This window comes from Paralichthys olivaceus, chromosome 2 (genome assembly GCF_024713975.1).
Source record: "Paralichthys olivaceus isolate ysfri-2021 chromosome 2, ASM2471397v2, whole genome shotgun sequence".
Classification (NCBI taxonomy): domain Eukaryota; kingdom Metazoa; phylum Chordata; class Actinopteri; order Pleuronectiformes; family Paralichthyidae; genus Paralichthys; species Paralichthys olivaceus.
Window position 1 is genome coordinate 10,972,426 of NC_091094.1, and position 12,285 is coordinate 10,984,710.

The window sequence follows — 12,285 nt, forward strand, 5'->3', positions numbered from 1 at the left end:
GGGGACAGAGAGGGAAAAAAATGAAAATCCTCACACTGAAATGAGGGAATTCCACAAATTACCGTTTGTCACAAGGTAATCCTGTTACTATTGCAAAGAATATGAAATGGTGTAAACATGGAAATAAACTGCCAGTGTGGATGTAGCTTACAAGCAGTGGCTCTGTTTAGTTGAGATACACAGCTGCAAACCCTGTTTCAGATCCCCAGTAAGGAAGAGTGCCACAACATTCAAAAGTGGTTACACAAAATTTGTTTCCACAGGCAGAGATTACATTTTTCAGATGATTTTCTTTCTATTTATTCTTTGCATTTCTACATTCCAACTCATTTTGTTCAACATTTTGCTCAGTAGTGACTCTACCCAGTGATCTAATGGCAGCTTTCAGGGCTTGTGCTGCAGCAGTCAGAAAACTGATGAATATTAAGGAGCATTTTATCTTTCCGTCTGTGCACAGGTTTTTATCCAGTGTCTGTTTCACACACTGTGCAGTGGAATGAGTGACAACCATATAATCTTGATTGCATCTTGATGCTATTACCTTATGATGCCAAGTGCTCAGGCAGCAGCTGGGGGGGATGGTGAGGAGACGGGAGAAAAGGTGACATTGAATTCTTTGCACCTGTGTCGGGGGGTCGTGCAGTGCAGTGCAGACACAAGATGGCGCCAGCTGAGTGAGTTCAACTTGGTGCAGGAGGGTTCAGAAGCAAGGCCAATGGTGTGAGAACGTTTTCAACTAACATCTCAACAAATCATAAAACAGAAAATAATACAAAAAGTTGACTTCAGAAGGCAACAGCAGAGGCAATCAGCTGTCTTTGTCAAATCATCAAAAGTTTCTATGAACGGAGCAGATAAACAGAACAAAGATACGTTTGCATGTTACGTCTCAGCCTTCATTAAACCTTCTGTGTTAAATGCTTTATCCAAAATGAGATTCCTGCAAATCCAATGCATGACAAATGGTTTTCAACCACAGAGGAAGTATTACAAATTAAGGCAGCATATTAATGTGTTGTTTAGATTATTGAGTGTGTGTAGCAACATGAACCAGAATTGCCTCACAGTCATTTCTGGTTTGGAATAATCTGCCAATCCTCAAATTATGCCCTGGTCCATATTATTTCTGGGGGAGGTGCAGAAGTGACTCCTCTGTCTCTTTATTCTGCCTCTCTGTCTCAGTGAGTATCAGTGTGTTTATTAGATGCCTTAATGCTGAGCAGTGTGGCCTATCTTCAAACAGGAATGCTGGTGATATTGGCCCTGCAGCGGTGCCCCCACCCCAGCCCCAGCCCCGGCCTGCTCCCCTACACAGAGGGCAATAAAGACACAAGGAGGATTAGTGTTGTGTGCCTAACAAAGTGGTTGCCAGAGAGTGAGAGGGCCATGCCCATGGGCTCAACCGCAGCCCTGCTCTGCTCAGCTCCGCTCGGCGCTGTCGAGGTCCCCCCCCCTACTGCTCGGTCTTCCCTAAGGTCCGCTCTCTCTCAGGGAGCTCTGTGGATGTGTGATAGACTCTGAGTGGGTGAATTCATGTTGATGCTAAAGAGGCAGAGGACGCAGACAGATAATCCACAGCTTAAGCAGTGCTGTAGTAACTTTTCCCCCTTAAACAAGGGAACATATGTGCAAACAGTTAAATTTAATTCAATCACACTCTGGCGCTGTGAGGAAAAGACTTTCCCATAGTGAAGTCAGACAAAATTTCCAGCTCGTAGCAGTCGCTTGAAATTTTGCCGCCAATAAAGCTGTGATGGTGTAGTTTAACCTACAGAGCAATGGTCCCCAACACAGATAGTGCCATGTCTTTCTTTGTTTAGTTGTCCCACTCAACGTCCAGGGGAAAAACACGGTGTGATTCCGAGCACAGGCAGACTAAAAGGCTGCACACTGTGTTTGTGGATATCTCTCTCACTATAACCAAATAGAGCACCATATAATTGTACAAGTCTGATAAACAGAGTGGCTGTGGTCTTGTAAATGTTGTCAGGTTAGATAGGAGTGTTACATCTGAGATTAGTGTGGAGGAACGTGTCTGTGGGTGCAGGCCTGCGAGGACAGACGCCTCTGGTTTGATGGAGAGCCGTGTACAGGACAGGACAGGTGAACCAAACAGCTGCTACCCCCGTTTTTCCTTAAAAACCCCAGCGTGACCGATCAGGCCATGGCTCTCACACATAAAGGTCCGCTTTTCACACGGTAGCTGTCTCAGGCCACGTTACACACATCTTTTAGATGCTCCTTTCTTGCGTCGGGGGGTAATGAAATTTACGCTGGAGACCCCAGAATATGCAGGCATATGGTGGCTATTAATGCTCCCTTCTCCTGCGCCGCAGCCCTGTGCCCAACACCATGGTCTGTTCCCGCCTGTCTGTTCTGGGTCCTCTTCTCTCCTCAAGCTGTTTGCCTTTTACCTCTGTCACGCCAGCCGGGATTCACACAGCAGCATGAACCGCTGTGTCTGGAAGAAAGGCCAAGTTCTGTTAATACTTGGCTAAGTTTACATGTTCATTCACACTTGATTATGGGGGAAGCCCTGAGTTCTGAATGGTTTCAGTATGGCAGAGAGGAAGCTATGCCGTTCACGATGGGGACGTTGTACATTTAAGCTTTTGTTGTGGAACTTATATTTCTGGTAAGAAAGATCAGAGCAGAAAAACATACGTAACATGATTCCTATTAAAAATAATAGTTTTATGAAGTTATCATGTAATGATTAGTGCAGTTTGAGTCTTACGTCACGTATTTTCAACTCAGAATAATTCACGGTGCAATAAATGTGGCAAAAATTCTGTTCAGGTTTTTCCTTCTCAGGCCTCAGAAATGATTGCGGCTCTATATGTTTCATTCTTTGAACAACTAACCAAAGCCACACAGAAAACCGATGGCAAAACATCCATTTTCCATTCCTTGGTAATGGAAACGGATGCTCAATAGTCTCCCCATGCAAAGTATTATGGCGTTAAAAAAGCATGCAGGTGTAGTCTATTTTTACCTGCATAAGCCTTTATAGATTAACACAGTTTACCAGCCCATGCTCAGCTTTTGGTTCACCATCATAACTCCGAAATTAACCGGTTTCCACTCACTTAATCCCTCACTTTTTATACAAACGCATACTGCATTATCTGACTTAATGTCTGAGACGTCTCCAAACAATTTTCCCTTAAAAACGAACTGGTATGAAAACATTCCCACGAAAATTATGCTTCCTTCATTGTAGTCGGAGGAGATATTTGCAGCTCGGAATGTAATTTTTCTGGGTTTCGGAGGAGACAAACTAGCTATAAATAAATCCTATGCAATCGCAATTATGTCTCTTCCCCTCTCACTATTCCCACACTTTTGATTTCCACTTTAAAAGCAGAGTGATATATTCCTATGATTGGAAATGTTCAATGCACTTCTGGAGGAGGGTGCGCTGTCCTGTGCAGATAAGGTTGCCAATGCGAGATCTGTCTTTTCTGAAATAGAAGCCTGACAAACAGCACTGTCTCTCCCAGACACAGTGGGAGACGAGTGTGCTCGGATGGAAGCCTTTGAGACTGGCCTTTTTAATATCGGCACCGCTGTAACATCAGTAAGGTGACATTTCGGCAGCACCATCAAGATCCAACGGTGGCCATGCTGCTTCGACAATCAATTATCCATGCATAACATCCCGCCAGTGTGTGCAACATGAATCAGCCCTGGACCAGGCTTCTCCTCTGCCTTGATTCTCGAGAAAAGAGAGACCTTTCATTCGACCCTTAAGAAAGGGAGAAATGCTCTGTGTGCTGATAAGGGAGTGAAGAGAGGAAAAGTTGTGGAGGGAAGAAAAAAAAAACTGGCAAATCAGGGTTGATATTTATTTGCATTATCTTGAAAGCAGCTCAAATTGGTTTCATTCCAGTGGCTGTGAATTGTGATCCAGAGAGCACAACGACCATCTCCGAGCAGAAGCCAACATTACGAGTGAAAAGGCAGAATGCATTCTTTGTGTGCGCTCAGTGGACGATGGGGGAAGAATCCATTTCATCTGTTGCCCAAGGAGAGGGAAATACATTTCACAGCACATACTGCTCATATCAGGTCTTAAGACCAGCTGAGTTGTTGTACGATTGTTATCAGTGTATAGAAGCTGTATGTAATTTACTTTACACAAAAAACTGACCTAAATGAGATCTCCTTTAGCAGATGGTAAGTATCTTCTAAGGTTCTTCTTTGCTCTTGAAAATAGAGCGATTGGAGGGCATTTGAGGAAACAAATTCTGGCCATGCCTGTAAAACCACTGGCACTGTTGTACTTTATCCTCACTTATATTGAAGAGTTTTACGTCTGTATGTGTCTTGTGGTGGTATCATACTCTCTTGCAACAAGCTTGTACAACACATATATCTTGCGGTAATCAGATCATATCAAGTTTTAAGTTTAGCCCACAAACACAATGCATGGCCCCGTGTCAAGTATAAGATTTGGGGTGCTGAAACCTCACAGTAAGCAAAGTCAGAGGACCCAGTTTCTGGAAGCAGCCGTCTATACTCCCTGAACCCAGAAGCTTCCTTCCTTCCTCCAGCATTTGACAAACAGCACCATTCCCCCCGCTTGCCTTCATTTCCATCTGTATGCTATCACTTGGCTGTCAGCGGCCGGATTGGCCTGTAGTTCGCGGGATGAAAGAGAGGGAGATCCTGTTGAGTGAATAATCTTGCCAGTTTACAGAGGAGAGTGGATGTCAACTTGACAGACTGTGAGTAGCACACAGATTTGGGATTCATGGGCAATCCCATAGTCCCTTTAAGTCCGGACGTGTGAATGTGAAATCAATAGTACATCCATACAACAGTTTGTTTGCTGGACCCTGGGACGTTTTGTTATGAAAATAAGAGTCATGGATCGTCACCTTAGGGATTGAGGACACAGAAAAGGGGACTATAAACATGGGATTGCAGCATGAAAATCCCCATCTCTCTCTTTCTGTCTTTTAAAAAAAAAAACTGAGAATAAAAATCATGCAGTATTTCAATGTATCTATTTATCATTATAATGTAGTTTTATAAACATGAAACCAGTGCAATGAAGTGCAGTTTTCATGTTTGTGTTTCGTTTTCGTGAAATCTCTCATGTGTATAATTTCTCATTATATTCTTCATGAATGGGTTTGTTTTTAATTACCATATTCATCTTGTGGTTCTATTTGAAACATCTCCTCTATACACAAAACCACCAACCTCAGACACTGTGTCACCATGATGTGTATCACAGGAGACACTCAATAGACTTCAGTGGCACCTTTAGAGACACATGCATGTGCATCGCTGCTGCGTACATATATAACATAGCTGTCTGGGTTGGCACCGCCATCGTGCCCTGCTGTTTGTTTGATATGCAAAGGAGTGCTGTGGAGCAGCTCCACGGTCTCGACTAAAGTACTTTACTCCTCACATAACCCAAAGTGGCAGCAGCAGCATCAGGATGAGCTCCAAGAGCGAGGTGGCTCCCTCTCAGTAATTTATAATGCACTTAACTCCTCTACCCTGTTGATTGTCTGCATTACCAAGAATCAGACACGAGGCAAAACAAATAAAAAATGCCACTTTTTATTCAGGTTTAAATCGTCGAGAGCACGAGTCTTTCATTACATTCCCGCTCATTCACATCGGGGCCTGTGTGGAACAGAGACTGGGATTATGGTGGCAAAGGAAAACCATTTCAAACTGCTTCCATAAACACCATCAAAGAATAGTGACTTAAAAAAATAAGGACGAGGGGGAGAATAAACATAAAATGTGTCAGCTGAAGTGTGGATATGTTCAATAAAGTTTGGGCAAAAGCCAAAATTCATTATTGAAAAAGACAGCCTTATTAGATTTCCGTAGCAGACACTTCAGGGACCCTGCACCACACCCATCAAGCCACTGTGACAAGCGACTTCCCAGAATGCCGCGCTGCTGCTCCGAGGACCTAGACCCCAGCCTGCAGTCTATATGGCTGCCCATGGCTCTGGGTGGAGACCATTATTAAATGTGCTCTGCGGAGGGCCTGCAGGTAGCTCCCAGGATCAGACACAAGGAGAGCAAGAGGAGGCTGTTTGGCTTAAGTGTTTTTTATTAGGATAGATGGAGGCCTAAGCTCCGTAACAGAGCTTCAGCCCTTTCTCCCAGACAGGGACCCACTTTCCCTCCTCGCTCCACACAGGGCCCGTATCAAAACATCGGCCCCCTCGCAGACATGCCGCGCAAAATGGCATGTTCTCTTTTTTCACTTGGCTCAGCTTTCTCCCTGTCAAAATACAAACACTCCATGATGGAATTCTGCAATTTCCTTCATCATCTGCAACAAGCCCATTTCGCGACTGTTAAACCCCATAATTTTTCTCACTGAAAACAAAGCTGCACAGGGCGGATTGACAGGGCGACCACGTGAGTCCGTGCATAAGTGTACAATTAATGACATACTTGTGTGAAAAACCCTGCTGTTGCCTTAATATCGTGTGTCTGAACCTTGAACCCAGAGCGCGAAACACTGAACACATCTGCAGCCAAACATGAGTTTTTGGCTCCACCCCTGCTCCATATTTTTCACACATTGCTGCAGCTCATATCAGAGCCAGCTGGCCCGATGACATAACTTTCTCCTCCATGTTGTAACGATTCGGTGACATGAACATGTGTAAGCCTGCTTTTACACTACCCATCACCGAACATCTGCTCCTGAAGGACAGTGAGTCAAGAGGAGCGGAATCGCCTCAACGCCTTAATTTGATGACCAGAAGAGCTTGTTAAAAAATCTCTCTGAGGGAAGAACTTAATGTGAACTTTACAACAACTCAAGGACCGCACATGTGGTAACGTTGCAGAAGTTTTATACATGTATCAACCATGTCTGCATTATGAGAAGCAGAACTTCTACCTCTTCCTATAAAATGCAATCAAAAGTGAGAGGAAATATTTTTATAGAGGACTTTACCTTGTCTTGACCCGCGCTGTCGTCATCAGAGGAATGTTGTGAACCCCCGAAAAAAAAAAAAAATCTCCCATCTGGTTTGCCATCGCTCCAAATGCTGTTAAACGTGTGGGAACTACAATGGTCGTCACTGGGCACAGAGGAGGAAGAGAAGAAAGAGGGAACAGAATGGATTCAGTTGAAAGATCCAGCTGTTAGAACCATGTGAACCCTGGGAAAGTCTGATATTGTTTTTAATATATGGGTGAGCCCATCAGCCTGACTCATAAAGCCTCCTAAAAAATGTAGGGAACAGGTGGAAGGGGAAGTTTGGCAAAGGGGTGAAAAAGGCTGAATGCCTGGTCAGTTCTCTCTGCCAACATTGTGAGTGTTGCTTTGAAACCTCTTTTTAAAAACCTCATGCAATGCAGTAAATCTATTTTATTTAGTTAATTTTTCCATGTTCTCTTTTTAAAGTCTTTTATTTCTCAAAATTCAACTATTTCTCCACGTTGAATTTTATCTTGTGCTCTCTAAGCTGCACGCAGTAGCTTGTGTCAGTATAAACAGGCAAATATGAAAAGAGAAGAAAACAATAAAAAAAATAAAAAAAATAGTTCCAAAGCTGTAATGTGGTGCAATGCGGGTGAGGACTGTACAGCAGTGTATATATTGACTTCTCTGTTTTCTGTAATGTTTCATTGAATAAAACAAACACACAGCCCCTCAATCCAGTTTTATCCATAACCTCTGAAATGAGACTTTATGTTTCATACAAACGGCATCTCGGTTACATCAATAATCCTGCAAATGAAATCGATTTCCCCTCCCGCTCTTCCAATTCTGATCACAGCTGGGTTCCCCATATGGAGTATTAATGGGGTGGAGCACCCTGAGCCTGATCTAAAGCTGGAGAATTCTGGGCACACCACAACATCAAATCCCACTGTAATTACCTTCATGCAAACACAGGGGCCCTCTCCAACACAATGTGGGCTGAAGAAATGGGATTTGTGTGCATTGTTTTCTTTTGATGCCGGAATTGATCTTGAAAATTCTTTGGTGCAATTTGCTGAGATGCTTATGAAAATTGAAGAGCAGTGACTGCGCCCCATACAAATGTCCTGTTGTGACAAACACAATATGCCAGCATCATCGACGTTCATCCACCTTTTTTTGACTTTCTGGTGCAACAATAGCTAATCATTGTGTTTTCCATAAATTCAAATTATAGAGAGCACGGATCTTGACCATCTCCAGTCATCTTTTTTTACTTAACATGAAATTCTCCAAATCAAAGATAAAACCAATTTCACCGCTGCAGATGGCTAAGCAGCTGGTTCTCCTCAATTAGCTTACACATGTATTTGAGCCTGGTTTTGGCACAGCAAATAAAATGCCATTTTGTCACTAGATTATGCCATCTGACATACGGCTATTGTCTTAATTCCCTCAGGCTGCGGTGTAGCAAAATCACTGCACACACAGAGGGCCAGGCTGTATCCTGTCTTACAGACGTCCCTATCCCATCATGCACACCCTGGCCTTCTCTCTCCAGCAGGTGGGGGTGGTCATGCACCACGCAACATGGTTATGGGTTTAAGTCTGAAATCTACATACTGAAATGACTTCAGCTCTGTCGCACAATGCCAAACTTGCTGGAAGTCTGATGAGTTTATTTCATCAAATCCAGAAATGCTGCAGAGAGAGAGAGTGCGAGAGAGACAGAGAGAAAGTGAGAGGGAGAGAGAGCAAGAGAGAGAGAAATTGATGGAGAGAGAGAGACGGACGGACGGATGGAGAGAGATGGACAGAGTGAGTGGAGAGAGTCCATTTCTACACACAAAAGGCTGTGTCCATCAACCTCTGAGCGTGTGCATGTGTGTATGTGCGTGTGTGTGTGTGTGTGTGTGTGTGTGTGTGTGTGTATCCCCTCTGCATACATAGATGTGTGGAGGTAAGTTTGATGTGAATCCTCTCTGCCCTCTGAGTAGCACAGTGACTGCTGTCCATCTGCTCCAGGGTCTCAGGTGTGTGTTATCTCTTCCTGTGCCCCTGGGAACTTTCAACAGATATGCCAGTCAGCCTGAGCTGAACTGCTCTTGTAAATTACTCACTAAACATCCCTGCCCTGGATTCTGCATTCGGGGGAAAATCAATTATTTGACCCCCCCTTACATTTCACAGTCCATTTTCAGCATGCTGGGGCCAATTACACCCAGCAGAAAGACTACTCTTTATGTCATTCCCACGATGACCTCCATCTTGCAGCTCCACACGGAGCACTGTTAATGCACCAACTACAAGCACTTGTGCCACGAAGGAGCGTGCTAATGCACTGGTTACCCACACTTTAGCCACACCAAGCGCAGGAATACAGCAGCTGAGAGGCAGCGCCACAGCCAAGCACAGCCGGCCGCAGTGTCTCTCAACTGGGAGGTGATCATCCCGTGTCCAGTGCACGGAGCGAACGCCACTGACGGTTTGACAGCCCTAATGAAAGCTGATTACCAGGAGGCATCTATTAATTTGTCCTTAATCATGACAAAGAGAGTCTGTGGCTAACAGCTGTGAAATGGCAGCCGCCGCGCGGAAATGAGGCTCAGGGAAAGGCCGGGGACAAGGGGTTAGGCCCTGTGCTGTCATTAACCGCCTGCCATTGTGTGTGCTCGCTCAGAGCTTAGCTACAGGTAACTCAATAAGATAACACGGAGCACGCTCTGCCCTGGTCTTTGTGAAAAGCTATTGCTGTGAATCCTGGGCGGCCGAGCACAGAATAGGGGGATATTGGTTTGCATGCTCTGAGCAGGAGTTCTTATGATCCAGGTGAGAAGCTGACAGTAACAGGTTTAAGCTCGGTTCCTCATCTGCTGCAGGGGCGCGGAGGGAAAAGTCAATCAAGCACTGAACAGGTTGTTGAATAAGGGACTGAGCCGGCCTTTCAGAGAGACACAGTGCAACAGATGCACGCTCAATCAAGCTGTCATTTTAGATTTTTACAATACGAGGGTGGAACGACAAGTTTGTTTTGTGTTTAAAAAATACCAGAAAAAAAAAACGAGGACACATCAGACTGATATTATCATATTTGAATATTACCAGTTAAAGTCCTACATGTAAATGCTGCAGTGGATTGGTTAAGTAATGATCAGAGACGGGGCCTCCTTCAATAATGATCTGCCAGGGTAAAGTGGTTTACAGGACCCCAGGGAAACGTTGGGAGGGAGGGGAGATAATTATAGGGGCTGTCACAAGGTTGGTGATAAAATGACACCACTAAGTATTTAAACCACACACTGATCAATCAGGGGACTAATGATCTTTGAATCTCTGTTGTCTTTGTAAACACAATAACACAGTAACACATGCTTTGGAGTGTAAATAACACCAGAAACTCATACATATGCACAAACATATAAGCCACCACTTACAGCGGATATGCCAAACAGGTTTGATCTCAGCTGTGAAAGGGTCTGACTCACTCTTTTTTAGAATTTGCCTGAATAAAAACAGATTCAGCAAATAGTCGCTTTCCAACATTTGTCATAATACTTCTGTCACTTCACCGGCTGTCATAACCAGACTGTTCATCTCCAGGTCCTCCCACTATCCAGAAATGAAGCTGAAATATTCCAAATACGGACACGACCATCTCGAAGTTATTTCGAGCCAGATTCTGCAAAGTAGTGAACGTAGTGTGGAGCAACGGTAGCAATGTCCCACCAATACACTGCTCGACCATACGTGAGACAGTCTCAGTGGTCAATTGTGACGTTTCACCCTGGAAAAATGAGCACTCACATCAATGTGGTAAGAACTACCTATAATTATAAAAAACATCTTTGAGAAAAATTACCTTGAAATGTATTTTGAATTTTTTATTGTGCTCCACATTCCATCTACTAACATGGAGGAGGTGTAGTTCATGATGTATACAGCAGCGTGCCACCAGGGGGGGATCTAGATCATCACATCCTCTGGTTCACATTCACCAGCAGCAGCCTGTAAGGTCGTCTTAAAACACAGTCTGATCACGCTCAGTGGGCCCTTACATGAAAATGTCAAATCAGAATGGACTTCCCTTCTGCTGGGAGGTTATTTGACAAGTGGACACCAGACCATGCATCACTAATGTTAAATAATCTGAATAATCCATTTAATTAGCGTGGGACAACACAGACAGGTTTACGCAGTGATGTTGAATCTGTTCTGCTCTGGAATACGTTTGGTCTCACATTGTTCCTGTTCTTTATTACCATTGCCTTTTTTTCTGGCTCATCCAATCACAAATGACAAGGTGGGTTTTTTCCAATGGGAATCAGAACAATTGAATAGTTTTTACACCATGTTGAAATATGTGGAATGGTAAAATTTGTGCCAGACAGGGAGCGTCTCATTTTCATTATGAATGGCAGTGATTGGTGTCTAGTGTGACTGCTCAGTCCAGTCATTGGTCAAACAACTCTGTGGGTGATATGATGAGTTTTCATGACTGAAACTTTAAGCTTTACATTGGACACCTTTGTTTATGCTGCTTCTGTAAAGCTACAAACCACATAATATTTCTCATTTTAAATTATTATGATTCCTATTTAGATATATACAGACACAAAGCACACAATAAAAAACATGAGAATGTGTCTCTGAAATTTTTATTGCATTTAAACTTGAATATAAATCTGTATTTTATTATGATTTATCAGAATTTTCCTCATTATACGTCTGTGTTTTCTTTCTGCTCTGAAAACACTCTGATAGCCTGATCGGTGACGGACTGCAGGGCTCGGATGTAACATGACAAACAAGGCAGAACATTTCGTTTGGCCTCATATGAATTAATCAGTGGAAATGTGCAGACATGTTGAGCAAACAGTCATTTAAGACTCTGCTGAGACACTGATGGAAGCTGTGATTCAATTAGATACTGAGCTGTTAAAGATGCAACAAGTCTTTTCTCAGGACAACAGAAACAGCTGGTTTCAACAAAAACACACAACTGACAGATACACACATCCACTGACGACCAGCTAAATCATTCAGCGATAGTATATTGATATCAACATTGATATATATGTGTATTGTGAATTTTGGTAATATTTCATTTCAACTTATTACTAAATATTATATGTACATGTATATATACACATCTGGATATCCACAGCCTCATTAGTGGAAACATTTAAACTTCTTTTTCTTAATTCACATCTAACTTTATTGTACATTAGAAGATTTTACATGTCAGCCATGCTGCAAAGACAACAGACTTTGTTGCTCTGTGTTGCGTCAGAAACTGTCTCACACATGTTAAACGCAGCAACATCAACATCTCTAAAACATTAGTCTTGTGAAGTGGGGCTCAA